The 18,538-nt window shown below is 46.4% G+C and overlaps 1 protein-coding gene across 3 annotated transcripts in view; it reads right to left on the bottom strand.

The window, feature by feature from the left end:
- LOC309546303 (serine/threonine-protein kinase Nek5-like) overlaps positions 1–18,538 on the bottom strand; it is a 114,805-nt gene that overhangs the window by 95,852 nt on the left and 415 nt on the right. For 2 of the 3 annotated variants that reach the window (XM_082245907.1, XM_082245909.1), the window contains exon 1: positions 10,970–10,987. The exons of the other annotated variant lie outside the window; for it this stretch is intronic. The gene's annotated coding sequence lies outside the window, so the exon portion shown is untranslated. Of the gene's footprint in view, positions 1–10,969; positions 10,988–18,538 lie in introns of those variants that run through there. 3 annotated transcript variants of the gene reach the window in all.

The following is an 18,538-nucleotide window of genomic DNA, read 5'->3' as shown; positions in this document are numbered from 1 at the left end:
TAGCACCCCATACTGACAGAAAAACACAGAATTGTTGACATTGTTGCAGATTTATTAAAAAAGAAAAACTGAAATATCACATGGTCCTAAGATGGTGAGAAATCTTATTTCTCACCATCTTGGAGTCCTTCAGGTGTTTTTTAGCAAACTCCATGCGGGCATTCATGTGTCTTACACTGAGGAGAGGCTTCCGTCGGGCCACTCTGCCATAAAGCCCCGACTGGTGGAGGGCTGCAGTGATGGTTGACTTTCTACAACTTTCTCCCATCTCCTGACTGCATCTCTGGAGCTCAGCCACAGTGATCTTTGGGTTCTTCTTTACCTCTCTCACCAAGGCTCTTCTCCCCCGATAGCTCAGTTTGGCCGGACGGCCAGCTCGAGGAAGGGTTCTGGTCGTCCCAAACGTCTTCTATTTGAGGATTATGGAGGCCACTGTGCTCTTAGGAACCTTAAGTGCAGCAGAAATCTTTTTGTAACCTTGGCCAGATCTGTGCCTTGCCACAATTCTGTCTCTGAGCTCTTCAGGCAGTTCCTTTGACCTCATGATTCTCATTTGCTCTGACATGCATTGTGATCTGGAAGGTCTTATATAGACAGGTGTGTGGCTTTCCAAATCAAGTCCAATCAGTATAATCAAACACAGCTGGACTCAAATGAAGGTGTAGAACCATCTCAAGGATGATCAGAAGAAATGGAAAGCACCTGAGTTAAATATATGAGTGTCACAGCAAAGGGTCTGAATACTTAGGACCATGTGATATTTCAGTTTTTCTTTTTTAATAAATCTGCAACAATGTCAACAATTCTGTGTTTTTCTGTCAGTATGGGGTGCTATGTGTACATTCATGAGGAAGAAGAATGAACTTAAATGATTTTAGCAAATGGCTGCAATATAACAAAGAGTGAAAAATTTAAGGGGGTCTGAATACTTTCCGTACCCACTGTATGTTCCCCCTTCACGTACACGCTCCAGCGGAGACTACAACTGTACATGCAGGTGTTCCACAATCATTGGCAGCAATGGACACAGCCGCTGTCAATCATTGCTATGGAGGAGGATAAGAGGTGTAGCGTTTGTGCTATGTCTCATTCACACTGCCTGTGTGTGCGGTCCCTGAAATGGCTGCATGTTCAGTTGTAGTCTGAGTGGGACCACGTATGTACAGTAGACTCCTACAAGACTTCATAGGTCTGGGCAGCACAGGGGGCATACATAGAACAGCAATGTAGATGCGCAATTAGAGGTCAGGAGGAGATATACTTAAAAGACATCAAATACGTGTAAATTTTAAAGAATATGGAGAAAATGGGGTTTTTATAACCCTACATTTTCTCTATGGGATGGGAGCAGGTGTACTTATTTTAAAGATAAATTTTATTAGCCAGGTTCAGTCAGTGTAGTCCTTTTCATTCTATTGTAAAGGCAAGGTTGAACTTTTGACCCGAGACAGGTCAGTTTCAAGCTTCCCGCCCAGAGTCAGTGGGTATCTGGGCAGATTTTATGTTTTTCAGGTTTTTCCCGCTCTGGGGAGCAGTGTCTCTGGGCAGATCAGCGCGTGGACCCCTGTTCCCGCCTGAATCTTCCCGCTTCTGGGGGCTAACCAGCCCCAGCCAGTTCGATTCAGGGCTATATAACAAGTGACTGCGGGGCTCCGAGTCACTTCATCACCTCAGGAGATTCTGGAGCGTTTCTCTCCCCCAGGCTGTCTACCTATCTCCGGCTTGAAAATCATCTGCCTGAATTGGGAGCTACCCCTGCTTTTCAAATGAGTCTGCTGCGGAAGGTTATTGAGCGTGCCGGTGAAGCTGGGGGCGATGCCTGGCTGAGGCACTGTCTGGACTTACCCACATCTGAAGTCCCGGTGGCGGCAGTGGTCGAGCCCGCGGAGCGGCGGGAACGGAATCCCTCGGAGGAGCTGTGCGGGTCGGCATCAGAGTCGGATAGACGCCATGAGGATTCGTCACGTCCGGAGGTTCGGGCGGAAGTCGGGGGTACGGCTTCGGACATGCGCAGTACCGGGCTATCGGTATCGGCGACTACGGAGGCCGGTCCGGCCAAAAGAAGACGGACGCCCAGGAGGAGCTTCCCTTCGCCTTCTCCCCCCAGTACTTCCGGGGCATCACACCACAAGTCGTCCGGCAGGAAAAGGAAGGAGGGGACCGTTGCCAGCACACCAAGGAGCGCGAATGGAAGACCGAGCGGGAGGTCGGAGGTCAGCACGCCGGGAGCATCCTCAAGAATCCAACATCCCCCTGGGCTCAGGGCTTCGAGGAGGGATACGGAGTCTGCTATCAGCGCTGAAGCCGCCGCTGCTACCCACAGGGCATCATCATCGGGAGTCGCCGACCAACAACCTGCCTCTGCATTGCCTGTCTGGGGTGAGTCATCAACTCCAGCAATGTCAGGAATGTTAGCTGTTATGTTAAGAATGTGTGAGGAATTCAAATCGGTCTCAGACCATTTGAAAAGCTTCTCTGTTCCTTCTGCTTCAAATGTCTGGACAGCGCCATCTTGTGGCGCTTTACCAGATTGTCATCCTATTGAAAATACCCCTTCTTTGACAGCTCAATCAGAAGGTCATCCTATTGAAAATACCCCTTTTTTGACAGCTCAATCACAGAACCTCCCAGAAACTAGCCTTAGGGAAGCCATAGTTTGTGAAATTTCACCTTTAGGTTATCATTTATCCGAGGCTGTGAAGGAGAAGATTTGGTCTGGGGTTTATATAGACATGCTATCTCTTTTACCTTCATCAAGGGATTTTGTATCTAAACCTGAAAAAAAGAACGATGAGGAAGAAAGGAGACGTCCTATCACCAAATCGTTCAATAATTGGCTTCAAGCATTTTTAATTTTTTCAAGCGTTTTGTGTGAAAAACATCCAAACAAGAGTGTGGGCCTATTTCAACACATTGAGGTGATTTTGGAGGCTTTCAAAAATTTCGGTGGGGTAGCGTGGTTTAGCTACGATGTCGCTTTTCGGCAAAAGCTAGCTGTGCAGCCTTCACTGAAATGGGGGGTGAAAGATGTAGGATTATGGTTGGATTTATTTCTCCCCCAGCGATCCTTTCCCCCCAAGCAGCCTGCTACGGCCCAGCAATCAGGAAATCAATCTTTTAGGAAAGGCTTGTGCTTTAATTTCAATGAGTCCCAGTGCAAGTGGCCTGGCTCGTGTAAGTTTAAGCACGAATGCGCTTTCTGCTCAGGCACACACCCAGTTTACAAGTGCTTCAAAAAGATGGGAAGCTCGCAACAATCAGGGATTTTTCAAAAGGGCCCGCACACCAGTGAGGTTTCCAGAAATGCTCCCCTGGCTGCTCCAGTACCCAGACAGGGAGAAAGCACTAATACTAATTGAGGGTTTTCGTGACGGTTTCCTTTTACCACCATTTCGTGGTCTTGGTTGTACCATACATAGGAATTTGAAGTCTGTTTTTGCTTTGCAGGATATAGTTGAAGAGAAAATTTCTAGTGAGCTGAGGGAAGGCAGGTTTGAGGGCCCATTTTTAGAACCTCCTTTTAAAAATTTTAGAGTATCCCCTTTGGGAATTGTCCAAAAAAAAGAACCGAATACCTACAGACTGATTCACCACCTGTCCTACCCAAAGGATGGCTCTCTTAATGACGACATAGATGAACATTTAGCGTCTGTTCAATACGCTACTTTTGAAGACGCTCTAGAGAGACTTCGTTGGGCAGGACAGGGGGCGCTTCTGGCGAAGGCAGACGTAAAGTCTGCTTTTCGCTTATTACCTATTCACCCTTGCTCCTTCAATTCATTGGGTTTTTATTTTAATGAACGTTTTTATTTTGACAAATGCCTCCCAATGGGCTGTTCGTTATCGTGTTTTTATTTCGAGACTTTTTCCACTTTTTTGGAATGGGTGGTATCCCAAATCTCGGGATCTCATCTGGTGGTTCACTACCTAGATGATTTCCTTTTTATGGGTCCCGCCTCTTCTAACACTTGCGCTTTGTTATTGAAGGTTTTCACGCAGGTTTGTGATCATTTTGGGGTCCCCTTAGCCCGGGAAAAGACAGTTTTTCCGTCCAAAAGCATAGTATTTTTAGGTATCACCATAGATGCTGAGCGGATGGAATTCCGTTTACCCGAAGAAAAGATTGAAAAACTTCGCAGAGTTTTGTTGTGGATAATTCGTCGCAGAAAGGTTTGTTTAAAAGAACTGCAATCGTTACTAGGCCTATTGGCATTCGCATCTAGAGTGATTCCTATGGGAAAAATCTTCTCTAGGCGAATATATGCAGCGATTGCAGGGCTTAAATCCCCTTCATCGCATGTTAAAATTTCTGAAGAAATGAAGGAGGATTTTTTAGTATGGCTGCAATTTCTTCTCTATTTTAACGGGTCAACGGTTTGGCAGGAAAAGTTTATTTTGGATAAAGATTTCCTGTTTTATACCGATGCGGCAGGTTCCAAAGGTTTTGCTGCAATATGGCAGAACCGCTGGTGCGCTTCTGGGTGGTGCGATAGGTGGAAGGCGTTAGGTTTGACCCGCAACATCGTTTTGTTAGAGTTATTTCCTATAGTGGTGGCCCTTGAACTGTGGGGCCATCACTTTAGGAATAGGCGTATAATGGTGAGGACGGACAATAAGGGCGTGCTCTTCGCCATAAATTGCCTTTCCTCTAAGTCACCTCCGGTCACCATTATGCTACGGTATCTGGTAGCAAAATGTTTCTTTTTTAACATTTGGCTAAAAGCTTCCTTCGTGCCTGGAAAAGACAACACTCTAGCTGACTGTCTGTCTCGTTTCCAGATGGAAAAATTTTTTCTTTTGCTACCAGAGGCAGAACCAGACGGACACCTATGCCCCGATCATCTCTGGAAGTTGATTTGACAGCTATTTTTGACAACATTGATAAATCGCTTGCTCCATCGACATTGGCCGGATACCGATCGGCCTGGTTGTTGTGGCTACAACATCTGAATTCTTTAGGCCTGCCTGAGGACTCCTTCTCTGAAATATTGGTACTGTCTTTTTTAAATTCCCTTTTTATACAAAAATTGTCATGGTCTCATGTGAACAAATTGTTGGCTGGGGTGTCGTTTTTCAGCAAACTGCAGAATCAGCCTGGCTGTTTTTCCTTCTTTTCCGTGCATCAGGCCTTGAAAGGTTACAAAAAAGAGCATTTCAGGCTTGATGGCAGGAAACCAATTTCGCTAGAACTATTGATCTCCCTGTGCGCAGCCCTGGACGGGGTTTGTTTCTCGAAATACGAGGCTCCTTTGCGGTGATGTTTTTCGGCGCCCTCAGAATTTCGGAGCTAATTCCTGATAGGCGGTTGGGTTTTCATGGTCTGAGGATTCAGGACATTAAAATTTTTGCTTCCAGCGTCAACATTTTTGTAGCTCACTCAAAAACCGATCAATTAGGGATTGGCTCAAGTATAACCTTGCATGAGTTTAGGAATGCGTCAGTATGTCCGGTTTTACTGCTTTCCAAGTTTGTCGAGGTTAGACCCGCCCTGAGCGAGGTTTTATTCATTCACGTTTCTGGTAAACCCCTCTCTCGTTATCAGTTCACCTGTGTTTTGAAAATGTGTTTGAAGTCTTTGGGTTTAAGTCCCGATAACATATCTACCCATTCTTTCCGTATAGGGGCGGCCACGGAGGCGACCAAGTTGGGTCTGGGGGGGGACGCAGTCAAAAGGATTGGGAGATGGTCATCAGACAGTTTTAAGTCATATGTCCGCCTTAACATTTCTATTTGATTCTAGGCAACAAGATCTCTGTATGGATCCTCGGACACTCTTATATACACTGGGCTTACCAACGAGCTATGAAGAGGGTCTACACGGAGAATCTAGGACTGGACAGGAACAAGTACCAGGTTTTATGGTTCAGTAAGCGGGGTATGGGTTGGTCGGAATTGGTTCCGGCAGTTGACATTCTAATCTCACAGTTGCCCGCCCCTGAGATTTTAGTCATTCATCTTGGGGGTAACGATTTGGGAAAACAAACAACGTTAGATTTACTTTTTAGAATTAGGGACGACTTGGGCCTTATTCAATCTAAGTTACCTAATACTATTCTTATTTTTTCAGAGGTGATACCGCGGCTGGTATTTTTTAAATACCGGGGTCTCAGGCCTTTGGAAAAAATGAGGAAACGTTTAAATAGGGGGTTAGCCAAACTTCTGAAGGAATTAGGAGTCATTTCTTTTAGACATATGGAGCTCGAGGGCGGTTTAGAGGGGCTATATTGGAAAGATGGGGTTCACCTCTCAGAAATCGGTTTGGACATTCTTAACAACAACTTGAGTTCTTGTGTTGAACAGGCCGCGCTTTGGATTGGTGGGGACAGGCGCAAAGGTGCTGCCTGTCTGGTGGAAAATGTTAATTTTAAAAAAAATTAAAAAAAAAAAGGATATTTGGTAATAAAATTATATGGTAATGTTATTTATTGTCAGCCCGAGCCGTGGTGGCTGGGCTGGTTCTGGACGTTTTTAAACTGATTTTTAAACAAAGTCTAAAGTATGTTTTTATTGAATTCGTGTTAAAAGTCAATAATAAAAAACAGCCGCGGCCTTTGTCCAAACCTCTTTCTTGTCTGGTGTTATTTATTTATTTATAAATATTTTAATGGTTGTTGTAGGTTTATTTAATCTAAGAAAAGGGACATCCTGCTTCCCATTCCCATATGGAGAAAATGGGGTTTTTATAACCCTACATTTTCTCTATGGGATGGGAGCAGGTGTACTTATTTTAAAGATAAATTTTATTAGCCAGGTTCAGTCAGTGTAGTCCTTTTCATTCTATTGTAAAGGCAAGGTTGAACTTTTGACCCGAGACAGGTCAGTTTCAAGCTTCCCGCCCAGAGTCAGTGGGTATCTGGGCAGATTTTATGTTTTTCAGGTTTTTCCCGCTCTGGGGAGCAGTGTCTCTGGGCAGATCAGCGCGTGGACCCCTGTTCCCGCCTGAATCTTCCCGCTTCTGGGGGCTAACCAGCCCCAGCCAGTTCGATTCAGGGCTATATAACAAGTGACTGCGGGGCTCCGAGTCACTTCATCACCTCAGGAGATTCTGGAGCGTTTCTCTCCCCCCCCCCCCCCCCAAAAAAAAAAAAAAAAAATTAATTATTAAATATAGTTTGTCGCGGCCAGTTTTAAATTATTTGACTTATGGCTATCGCCTTAGCTAAAGTGCTTTGGTGGATGTATTTGCTTATGTTTGACTAAGAAGTGAATTGTTTGGAAAATGTTAATTTTAAAAAAAATTAAAAAAAAAAAGGATATTTGGTAATAAAATTATATGGTAATGTTATTTATTGTCAGCCCGAGCCGTGGTGGCTGGGCTGGTTCTGGACGTTTTTAAACTGATTTTTAAACAAAGTCTAAAGTATGTTTTTATTGAATTCGAGTTAAAAGTCAATAATAAAAAACAGCCGCGGCCTTTGTCCAAACCTCTTTCTTGTCTGGTGTTATTTATTTATTTATAAATATTTTAATGGTTGTTGTAGGTTTATTTAATCTAAGAAAAGGGACATCCTGCTTCCCATTCCCATATGTCAACCCAGAATTGCATATTCCTGATATATGCCTGCTGTACCATGTACTTGTATGAACAGGTATCCTTTGTATCGCTTCCTTTATGTGAAATCCCTGGTGTTCCTGTTAGTCCCTCAGCTTTCCTTTTACAAATTGACCACACTAAGCATGAAAGCACATCATGGGCAGTTTTCTAGCGGTGTTGGAACTCAGCCTGCTCTCCTCCAATAATCAGACTGGTGCTGGCATGCAACTCGACCACAACCCTCCCCTCCTGCACAGTCATTTACCGAGAAGACCAGTGTACTGCTGCTTCTCCTCCCCCAGCTCTCTAAGATCCTTATGCAGCTGAGAACACTGGTTATGTGATTACTTATTAAAAAAAAAGGTAAAATGTATTTATAATTTTTTTTATATATATTGTTACACAAACATTTTGCTTTTCAGTTCTATTTTAAACTGAATGGGTTGTTTTACAAGGTGAAGGTTTACATATACTCTAAAGGAGTTGTAAAGGCAAAAGGTTTTTTATCTTTATGCATTCTATGCATAGATGCATAGATCTAAAGATAAAAAGCCTTCTGTGTGTAGCAGCCACCAAAGCACTCCCTAATACTTACCTGAGCCCTATCTCTATCCAGCGATGTCCACAAGTCCCTTGGCCATCCGGGACTCTCCCTCCTGATTGGCTGAGACATGCCATTGGCGCCATTGTCTCCCACTGCTGTCAATCAAAGTCAGTAAGCCAATCTGGAGAGAGAGGGGTTGGGGACGAATAGCAGCTCCGTGTCTGAATGGACGCACAGAGCTGCAGCTCGACGCGGGTGCCCCCATAGCAAGCTGCTTGCTGTGGGGGCACTCAACAGGAGGGAGGGGCCAGGAGCAGGAACGAGGGACGAGAGAAGTGGAGGATCTGGACTGCTCTGTGCAAAACCAACTACACAGAGGAGGTAAGTATAACATGTTTGTTATTTAAAAAAAAAAAAAGACTTTACGATAATTTTAATTTTAGTATCTGATTTAGTGAAAAAATTACTTTATTGCCACTTAACCACTTGCCGACCGCCGCACGACTATCTACGGCGGCGGTCAGCCCCTCACAGGCAAAGTGACGTAGGTTTAGGGAGGGTTTAGGGAGCGAGCCGGAGGCTCCCGCTCCCGCGTGGTCACGGACCCCCCCGCGCGTGTGACCGGCGGACCCGATCGCCGCCGGCCACTCTGCGATCGGCGGGGGAGAGGGAGAAAGTCAGGCAGCTTGTGTAAACAAGCTGCCTGTCATTCTCCTCTCTGTATGAGAGATGATCACATGGATCTACTATGTAGATCCATTGATCACTCTGCATACAGTTGAAGCCACAGCCAATCACAGTTAGAATCACGCCCCTAGGGACACACACAGCCCCTCCCTCTGAAATAAAGTTAACCCCTTCACTACCAGTGTATTTTTACAGTAACAGTGCATATATATAGCACTGATTACTGCAGTAATGTCACTGGTAACCCCAAAAGTGTCAAAAATGTCAGTCAAGGGTCCGATCTGTCCGCCGCAATGTCGCAGTACCGCAACAAAAATCGCAGATCGCCGCCATTACGCGTTAAAAAAAAAACAACAAAAATGACAAAAATCTTTCCCTTTGTTAGTAAACGCAATAACTTTTGCGCAAACCAATCAAAATACGCTTTTTGCGATTTTTTTTACCAAACATAGGTAGCATAAAACAAATTGGCCGAAAATATTAAAAAATTTTGATTTTTACATTTTTTTTTGGGGGAATTTCAAGGGAAAAATATTGCTATTTTTGCAAAATTTACGCTCTTTTTTTGTTTATAGCGCGTGATCAAAAAATCGCACAGGTGATCAAATACCGCCAAAAGAAAGCTCTGTTTGTGGGAAAAAAAGGACGCCAAATCGTTTAGGTACAGCGTCGCACGACTGCGCAATTGTCCGTTAAAGTCACGCAGTGCCGAATCGCAAAATAGCCTCTGGTCGTTTAGCAGCCAAATCCTCCGGGGCTTAAGTGGTTAACGACCGGTTGCTGCAGTTATACTGTGGCAGGCAGCCGCTTCTGCGCGAACCGCCAAAGGTATACGTCGGTCACGCGCAGGCAGCTAGGGGGCGAGCGTGCGCCACCGGGGGCGAGCGTGCGCCGCCGGTGGCGCACTCCCGCCCCCGCTTGTCAGCGGGGAAGCCGATGCACGGGGCAGTTGGCTCTGATTGCCGCCTGACCCCCGCGATCGCTCCCCGCTGAGCGAGAAGAACGGTCAACTGTTGTAAACACAGCTGACAGTTCTTCTCCCTGGAATGATCACAGAGTGCCTGTTATCCTTCTATATAGGAACACAGGTCTCTATGATCATTTCACAAGACACACACCCCCCACAGTTAGAAACACGCCCCAAGGTACATATTTAACCCCTTGATGACCCACAGTGTTAACCCCTTCCCTGCCAGTGTCATTATTATAGTAACAGTGCATATTTTTAGCACTGATTACTGTAGTAATGTCACTGGTCCCCCCAAAAGTGTCAAAAATATCAGTCGGCGGTCTGATCTGTCCGCCGCAATGTTGCAGTCCCACTAAAAATCGCAGATCGCCGCCATTACTAGTAAAAAAAAAAAAAAACAATAAAAATGACATAAATATTTCCCGTAGTTAGTATATGTGGCAATACATATAGTAAAATAGTAAATAGTAAAATATGTAGCAGAAAACAAATTGGCCTACAATGTAAAAAATGTTGATTTTTACATTTTTTTTTTTTTGGGAATGTTATATAGCAGAAAGTGAAAAATATTGTTTTTTTTTTTTTCAGAATTGTCGCTATTTTTTTTTGTTTATAGCGCAAAAAATAAAAATTGCACAGGTGATCAAATACCACCAAAAGAAAGCTCTATTTGTGGGAAAAAAAGACATAAATTTTATTTAGGTACAACGTTGCATGACCGCGCATTTGTCCGTTAAAATAACGCAGTGCCAAATCGCAAAATATGGCCTGCTCAAAGTGGTTAAAGACATCCCTTTAAAGTGGAAATCAGCCCCAACTATTATAAAGATAAAGGGAGGTAAGGAGTGATAAAAGCACCTTTGATTTTGATCTAAATACCTTAGAACTAGAACACAGGTGAATAAACAGGTATTTTCTCCTATGATTGTAAAGCATGGAAACCTAGAGGAGATCAGACAAGCACCAGTAACTGAGACATAGAATAATGATATTTGACATTGGAAAATCAGGAAAATATATGAGTATGCATGACATGAGAGAAAAAAAAGAACCTTGAGATATACGTTAAGGTTGGAACTACTACACCCCCCAGCTTCTTGTCTCACTGACTCTGGGAAGGGACCTCTATACAGGAGAGTTTTATGGCTGACTCTCACAGCTCTTAAAGGGGTTCTTACATTTCCTATGGGAATTTTAAGGTTTTCTTACATTAAATAAAGCCATTGTGACCCACCTTTTCCAGGTGCAGACACAGAAGATAGTGTTACTATAGAGGGAGTAAGAGGCGGACGCAGGGAAGCAGTGTCACTGCACGCTGAATGAGGAATAGTTGGAGTACGATAGGTAGGAGAGGAAACAAAGTAGAGGAGATAAAACCAGAGAGGTGGAAGGGGTGGATGCTGCTTTGTAAAAAATTTTCAGATCACAAATAGCTGGTAGTAATAGAGCAGTCTTAGCGCATACATTACACCAGACTTTTTCATCCAGGGTGCCCAGGTACCTAGGTGTGCCTTCAGGTTTCTTCAGGGGTGCCTTGGCAAAATGCCTAAAAATTGACAAAAAAATTGTATACAAGCTGCTTTGTGGATGAAGGTTGCCTTTTTAGTTACACTAAATCACTGGTGTTCAGACATCTCAAGTCTCCCGCAAGTTGCGGGAGTCTCCTGCATTTTGCCCTGCACTTACAGACATCCGCGACCACAGGGCGATATCCCGGCAGGGCTGAGGACTGCAGTGTCATAGGCGAGCTCAGCTGTCATGACTGAGAACAGAGCCGCTGTTTCCCACGTAGTACCGGCTCACGGGCGGAGTGATATCAAGCGCCTGTGGGAGGAGGAGCCATACAGGGAAAGCACATGGCTCTGCTCTCTACTGCAGCCGTGTGCTTCCTCTGTATGACTCCTCCTCTCACGGGCGGAGTGCACTTGATATCACTCCTCCTGTGAGCCGGTACTACAGAGGAAATAGCGGCTCCATTCTCACAGTCTTGACAGCTGAGCTTTGACACTGCCCCCTTAGCCCTGCCGGGATATCCACAGAGACCAGTATACCACAGAGCCCGGCACCACAGAGCCCAGCATACCACAGAGACTGACACCCCAGATATCGCAGAGTCCAGCATACCACAGAGACTGGCACCACAAAGCCCAGCACCACAGAGACCGGCACCACAGAGTCCAGCATACCACAGAGACCGACACCCCAGAAATCACAGAGCCCAGCATACCACAGAGACTGGCACCACAAAGCCCAGCACCACAGAGACCGGCACCACAGAGCCCGGTACCACAGAGCCCGGCACCACAGAGCCCGGCACCACAGAGCCCGGCATACCACAGAGACCAGCATACCACAGAGACTGGCACCACAAAGCCCAGCACCACAGAGACCGGCAGCACAGAGCCGGCACCACAGAGCCCAGCACCACAGAGCCCAGCACCACAGAGACCGGCATATCACAGAGACCAGCATTCCCCCATAGACCAGCATACCACAGAGACCAGCGCCACAGAGCCCAGCATACCACAGAGACCAGCATGCCACAGAGCCCAGCATGCCACAGAGACCAGCATACCACAGAGCCCGGCACCACAGAGCCCGGCACCACAGAGACCGGCACCACAGAGACCGGCACCACAGAGTCCAGCATACCACAGAGACTGACACCCCAGATATCACAGAGCCCAGCATACCACAGAGCCTGGCACCACAGAGTCCAGCATACCACAGAGACTGGCACCACAAAGCCCAGCACCAGAGAGACCGACACCACAGAGACCGACACCCCAGATATCACAGAGCCCAGCATACCACAGAGCCCGGCACCACTGAGTCCAGCATACCACAGAGACTGGCACCACAAAGTCCAGCACCACAGAGACCGGCACCACAGAGCCCGGGACCACAGAGACCAGCATACCACAGAGACCAGCATACCACAGAGACTTGCACCACAAAGCCCAGCACCACAGAGACCGGCATACCACAGAGACCAGTATACCACAGAGACCAGCATACCACAGAGACCGGCATTCCCCATAGACCAGCATACCACAGAAACCAGCGCCACAGAGCCCAGCATACCACAGAGCCCAGCATACCACAGAGCCCAGCATACCACAGAGCCCAGCATGCCACAGAGCCCAGCATACCACAGAGCCCAGCATGCCACAGAGCCCAGCATACCACAGAGCCCAGCATGCCACAGAGCCCAGCACCACAGAGACCGGCACCACAGAGCCCAGCATACCACAGAGCCCGGCACCACAGAGCCCAGCATACCACAGAGCCCAGCACCACAGAGACCGGCACCACAAAGACCAGCATACCACAGAGACCAGCATACCACAGAGACCAGCATACCACAGAGACCAGCATAGTCTGCAAAATAAGTAGAAAAGGTCTGTGCATTAGTGTGTGTAAATTGTTGCAATATGTTTTTTAATACCTAGCTGTGTTCTGGCATAATAAAATGTAATGTCCTTGTTCATATATGTATGAATAAGGACATGACATTTTCTGTCTGCCTAAGTCACATGTACTAGGGGTACAACTAGCCCCCAGCACATAACTGTAAATATCCCAGTATGTGCAGTGTTTCTGACTCCATTCACACCGGAGCGTATCGTTTTCAGGTGGTTTTTTTTGGGCTTTTTTCAGGTGTTTTTTGGGCTTTTTTCAGGCGTTTTTTCTGGCTTTTTTCGGGCGTTTTTTGCAGGTGTTTGGAGGCAGGCATTGACATCTAACAAAAACACTTGTAATCAGCCAAAAAAGAAGCTCATGTACTTTGCTCAGATGTGAACAGGGGCCATTGAAATGAATAGGATTTTACTTGTTGGGCGTTTTGAGACTTCAAAGATGAGCGTTTTCTGAGCTGAAATACACTCAGGTGTGAACAGGACCTTAGAATTGGGTGCCTCGAGACCAGTGGCGGCCGGTGTGTTGGGGGCGCAGGGGCGCCGCCCCCCTATCCATGCGTCCGGCCCCCTAACCTACATGCGGGGCGCCGGACGCATGGAGTTCAATGTGGCTTTTTTTTTTCCCATCACCTGATTAGAACCAGACGCTCTAATAGGCTTCAGGAAAGGGTGGACCCGGGGCAAAGAGCAGTGCGCCCCGAGCTCACCCATTGTGTGACAATAGCGAATGAAAATTCGCTATTGTCACACGGATCCTCCTCCTGGGGAATCAGGAAGCGGCGGCGATACGCGCTTCCTGATTGGCCGAAAGGCGAGCCCCATGCCATTGGCTGGGGAGGAGGCGGAGCCGGGAGGACTGAAGAGAAGCCGCCACGCCGGGGAACGGAAGAGAAGCCGAGAGCCGCCACTGCTGCCCAGGCAGGAGACAGGAGACAGACACAGAGCAGGGTGAGAGGTAAGTGCACTGGTCTCGCGCGCGCGGGGGGGGGGACACGCTTAAGCTGCTCACTCTGCATTGAAAGGGGGCATGCTGGCATCTCTGCAGTGAAAGGGGGCATGATGGCATCTCTGAATTGAAAGGGGGCATGCTGGCATCTCTGCATTGAAAGGGGGCATGATGGCATCTCTGCATTGAAAGGGGGCATGATGGCATCTCTGCAGTGAAAGGGGGCATGATGGCATCTCTGCATTAAAAGGGGGCATGCTGAAATCTCTGCATTGAAAGGGGGCATGATGGCATCTCTGCATTGAAAGGGGGCATGATGGCATCTCTGCTTTGAAAGGGGGCATGCTGGCATCTCTGCATTGAAATGGGCATGATGGCATCTCTGCATTGAAAGGGCGCACGCTGGCATCTCTGCATTGAAAGGGGGCACGCTGGCATCACTGCATTGAAAGGGGGCACACTGGTCACTGCATTGAAAGGGGGCATGCTGGTCTCTGTGCAATGAAAAGGGGCACGCTGGTCTCTGTGCATTGAAAGGGGGCACGCTGATCTCTGTGCATTGAAAGGGGGCACGCTGATCTCTGTGCATTGAAAGGGGGCACGCTGATCTCTGTGCATTGAAAGGGGGCACGCTGATCTCTGTGCATTGAAAGGGGGCACGCTGGTCTCTGTGCATTGAAAGGGGGCACGTTGGTCTCTGTGCATTGAAAGGGGGCACGTTGGTCTCTGTGCATTGAAAGGGGGCACGTTGGTCTCTGTGCATTTAAAGGGGGCACGCTGATCTCTGTGCATTGAAAGGGGGCACGCTGGTCTCTGTGCATTGAAAGGGGGCACGTTGGTCTCTGTGCATTGAAAGGGGGCACGTTGGTCTCTGTGCATTGAAAGGGGGCATGCTATACCTTAATTACTGAAGGCCCCTTTCACACTTTTGTGACCTCAAAGTCACACAATTTTTTACAGCGTTTTTTACCGCAAAGCAATGCCTATTACATTTTCCTGTTTGCACCCCCCCCCCCCCAAAAAATTTTGAGCACCAGCCGCCATTGCTCGAGACTGTCCATAATTTTTAAAGGGTGCCTCGACTGAAAAAAGGTTGAGAAACACTGCATTACACAGTCTGTGGAGATGACCTAGGAGGTGGTGCGCTGCGATGTGTCTGTTACTGGCAGACCACAGGGCATCACTGGAAATACTTCACACTAGGGATCGACCGATTATCGGCAAAGCTGATATATCGAGGGCCGATATGCACTTTCCCTGATATATCGGAATCGGCCCTGGGCGTTACCGATATTGCCGATATTTCGCGAAAGTGCTTGTAACTGAGTGATGCCTGCAGCTAGAGACATCACCCCGGTAATGGCGTCCATAGCCGACGGTCGGCTGTTATGTAATGACAACCGATGCGGCTGAGAAGCTGCTCGGCTGTCATTACAAGGAGTGGGAGGGGACGTCCCCCACCTCCCGCCGCCTTCCGCAGCTCGTCCGGGTCTCCCGTCCCACCGAGAGACCCAGGCAACCAGCCCGCATGGCCGCCGAAGCCGCATTTGGCTCTAATTGGGTCTCCATGCAAAAACCCAGAAGTCATGACATCACTTCCGGGTACTGGCGCCAGATTAAAAAAAATGACAGCTTTCAAAACAGCCAAACTTGGTGTTTTGAATGCTTTTAAGTGCAGAGGAGGGGTTTGGGGTCTTTTAGACCCCCAGATCCCTCCACAAGGAGTACCTGTCAAGTAAAAAAATTAAAAATATATTTTTTTTAAATGTACGAAAATATCGACCCATATCGGCTGATACCGATACGCGATGACCAAAATATCGGTATCGGCAATGAAAAAACAATATCGGTCGATCCCTACTTCACACTGTGCCAGCATGTTACATTTTAGGCTGCTTTAACATTGCTCTGTTGAAAAAACACAGTAAAAACACATATGCGTTTTTTCTGCGTTCTGGTACGTTTTACACCTGTGAAAAAAAAGACACTTGATTAAAAAAAAAACACACCAAAATCTCAACTGTGGGAGTGTTTTTGATGGATTTTTGTCACGTTTTCGATGGTTTTCCATTCATTTCAATGAGGCGGTGCATTTTTGCTCTATTCTTGTTTACCGCATCAAACATGCACCATGTACTTTTAAAAATACAACTAACTGGTGTAAAGAGTTCCATAAGATCTAATGGTCATGCATTTTTCTTATGCGTTTGGTAAGGAAAAACTGGTCAATGTGAAAGGGCCCCTAAATACAGAATGTAGTGTGGAGCCCAGGATGTCGTGCAGTAAGTTTTCAGCATGGCCGCACAGAAGAATTGCGCCTGACCTTGAAAAGGTCCACCAATAAATCAATGTTCATGTATTTTCAAATCCCATAGCAAACCAAGAGCAAACTGTGTTTTTAAAGTGTACAGCATGGCTTTATAAATGTGCTCCTCATCTACATCCCTCCTCTGTGTATCACCTGTATATTCGCTGTATCTAGGTCACCATTACCAAGTTTCATGTTTTATTCCATAAAGTAACAGTATATATTTTTATAAATGAGATCTCACTCCTCTTTTTGTTTAAAAAGGGGTCATTTTGGAGTAGTTTGGACTGTCCTGGCATTTTTATTGGGTAGGTTTTATAACAGAAAAAAGGAAAAGGTTTTTTTTTTTTGCTTTTTTCAACATTTTTAGTGATTTCTTTGTATAGTAAAAAATGAAAAAACCCAGTGGTTATTAAATACCACCAAAGGAAAGTACTATTTGCCTCAAAAATTCTATAAAATTATTTTGGCTACAATGTTGCATGACGTGATTGTCAGTCAAGTTTTCACAGCACTAAAAACTGAAAAAACAGCCTGGTAATTAACCATTAAAGGACCGGAAGGTCTTACCCCCTTAATGACCAGGCCATTGTTTGCGATACGGCACTGCGTTACTCTAACTGACAATTGTGCGGTCGTGTGACGCTGTACCCAAATAAAATTGATGTCCTTTTTTTATCCACAAATAGAGCTTTCTTTTGTTGTGGTATTTGATCACCTCTGCAGTGAGTGGTTTCCTAATTATCTGTCAGCTGTGGCAGCTGCAGGGCTCTAATAAGGAAATCTGCTTGGCCTCCCTTTAGACGTGTTCCTATTGGGAGTATCTCACCAAAAATGACATATTTGTTGCAGGGGATGCCAGAAATCTGACTTGTATCTTAGGCAGACTTCTGGGAAAATTGGTGAGCCAATCACACAAGCAGGAAATGATGTTTCTGGGGTGTGGTCAGTATACATTCTGTGTACAGAACACCTCCAGGTAGCCATATTGCATTGTATTTTCAGAAAATTACAACAGCTGCAGATTGAAAAGGAAAGGTCATTTTTAATAACATTCAATTACAGTATGATTTGTGTCGCAGTTGTATACGCTTTATTGTTTTTTTCTTTATTTGCTATTCCCCCCCCCCCCCCCCCCATGAAAGTGGAGTTACCAGTTATCCCAACCTGCAAAAACTAATTTCAGGGAGGTGGCACTCCGCACCTCCCCCAACCAATTTAACACAACTAGAGGATGATCAAATGAAATGGAATCCTTATACACAGGTTTACTTCTTCTGAGAGATATTAAAGGAACACTTTAACCACCATTACCACTTCAGTGATTTGAAGTGGTCATGGTGGTGGGAGTCAGAAACACTGCACATGCTGGGATACTTACAATTATGGTTTACTGCCCGCTGGTACCGCTGGTGGTTACTGCTTGCTGGTACTGCTGGCTGGGACTGCTGGTGGGTACTGCTGGCTCAGGCTGGTACTGCTGTGTGAATTTGATATCACTCCGGCTGTGACTCACTCAGACTGTCAGAGCCGGAACTATACAGGAAACATTGGCTCCATTCTGACAGCTCAGCTGACAGACACAGACTCAACAGCAGCCGGGATATCCTGCGGTTCTTGCAGGTGTCAGGGAGCCGCATGCAGGAGACTCCCGCACCTCACAGGAGACTTAAGGCCCGTACACACGTACCGATCGTCGGCATACAAACGTCGGTGGACGAAGGATCTGCCGATTGTACGCGTGTTAGTATGGTGCCTCCGACAGATGTCTGCGCACAATCCGCGGACAAAAGTCTTTCTTGCAAACATGAAAATTTTTGTATGCCGACACCAGAACGGACGATTGTTCGCCTGTCAGTACACAATTCGGCCGACAGACCGCAGATTTGCAAGACTGGGCATGCTCAGAAAATAGAAAACACAGGGAAAGTTAACCATTACATGACATCACTTCTGCAGTCGGCGGACAAAATTCTTGTGCTGTCCTTGTGCTGTCTTTGCACTTTTCAGCAGACACCGACATCCCGGGGAGAAAAGAGGAACATTTGTATGCCGACCATCGGTACGTGTGTACGGGGCTTAAGGATGTCTGAGTTACCCTTTAAAGGTGAATCTGATATTAATGGCAGG

Source organism: Pelophylax lessonae (assembly GCF_965119305.1).
Source record: "Pelophylax lessonae genome assembly, chromosome: 2".
NCBI classification, from domain to species: domain Eukaryota; kingdom Metazoa; phylum Chordata; class Amphibia; order Anura; family Ranidae; genus Pelophylax; species Pelophylax lessonae.
Note: the sequence above shows the minus strand (reverse complement) of the source record. Positions and strands in the feature narration are given on the sequence as shown.